This window comes from Amblyomma maculatum, chromosome 1 (assembly GCF_055883805.1).
Source record: "Amblyomma maculatum isolate TAMU_Amacu chromosome 1, ASM5588380v1, whole genome shotgun sequence".
Classification (NCBI taxonomy): Eukaryota; Metazoa; Arthropoda; class Arachnida; order Ixodida; family Ixodidae; genus Amblyomma; species Amblyomma maculatum.
Genome location: NC_139344.1, coordinates 181,186,111 through 181,187,368, shown reverse-complemented (window position 1 = coordinate 181,187,368; position 1,258 = coordinate 181,186,111). Strand labels below are relative to the sequence as shown.

Genomic DNA, 1,258 nt, shown 5'->3' with positions numbered 1-1,258 from the left:
TTTTCATCACTTTTATTCCTTTAATTCATCAATTAATTATATTGATTTCATGAACTCGTCATCGCCTGTTGCACAGCAATCAATCATCAATCACTAGAACCACAAACTACAATGATACATTTTTTTTTTTTTTTTTTTACGGAGCCCTCGATTACTTCCGACACGTGGTGAAGCTACTAGTACTATATTACGCCGGCGGCTTTCTCGAGCGAACGAGCTGTGTACTATCATCATCAGCCTGACTATACCCACTGCAGGGCGAAGGCCTCTCCCATATTTCTCCACTTCACGCGGTTCTGTGCTAGCTGCATCCACTTGACCCCTGCGAACTTCTTGACCTCATCCGCTCACCTAACTTTCTGCCGCCCCCTGCTACGCTTTCCTTCCCTTGGAATCCAGTTTGTTACCCTAAGCGACCATCGGTTATCCTCTCTTCGCACTACATGTCCTGCCCATTTTTAAGAGATAGCAAGCGGGCAGATTGGGTCAGAGAAATAACAAAGAAATAAGTTATTGACATTCTAGTGGAAATCAATAAGAAGAAATGGAGCTGTGTAAGCTATGGCTTAAAATGTCTAACGCAAATGATGCGGCGTTTGCAATGTGATCGTTGACTTCCGAAGCGCACGTCGCCGTCTAGTATTTATCGTAGTTGTGTACAGTGTGCCTAAACAAGCTTTTCCTTATTCAAGTCCGATTTACGGAAAATAAAAGTCAATCAAGCAGATTTTTCTCAAGCCGCGCCGCTGACGGTAGACTGCGACGCGTCGCAGATGCAGCGCGAGAGCTCTGCACGTGCTCGGAAGGGAGTGGGTAGTACGCGCGGCTGGCGCGGCCCCCATATTCCCAGTTTCTATTTTTCTGCCATCGATGACGCTTTCCATCAGGAGCAGCAGCGCCGCCGCGCGGTGCTTTGTGAGCCTATACAGTTGCCCTCGAGATGCACCTCGTGTGCCCATCAAGGAGACACGTGAACGCCTCCGTACGTCGCTTTATTCCCGCCGTTCGTATCTCCACAGTTGACGTTTGCGTAACACACACAAAAAAAAGTTCCCAACACGGTGCTTGAATATCGCGTTGCATGGCCGTGCTCCGCTGGGGTACGGGCAAACTTACACTGCACGAAAGAACGTATGAAATTAACTTCGATCTATGTAAACCTTTTCAGGAAGCGTGCGTGCCACGTGCCGCTATAGCTCAGTGGTAGAGCACTGGTCTCGTAAACCAGGGGTCGTGAGTTCAAACCTCACTGGCGGCA

At 48.4% G+C, this 1,258-nt stretch overlaps 1 non-coding gene across 1 annotated transcript; it reads left to right on the top strand.

Moving 5' to 3' along the window:
* The first annotated feature begins 1,186 nt into the window (after positions 1-1,186).
* Positions 1,187-1,258, top strand: TRNAT-CGU (transfer RNA threonine (anticodon CGU)). Its single transcript has one exon. It is a non-coding gene; the product is annotated as a tRNA-Thr (tRNA).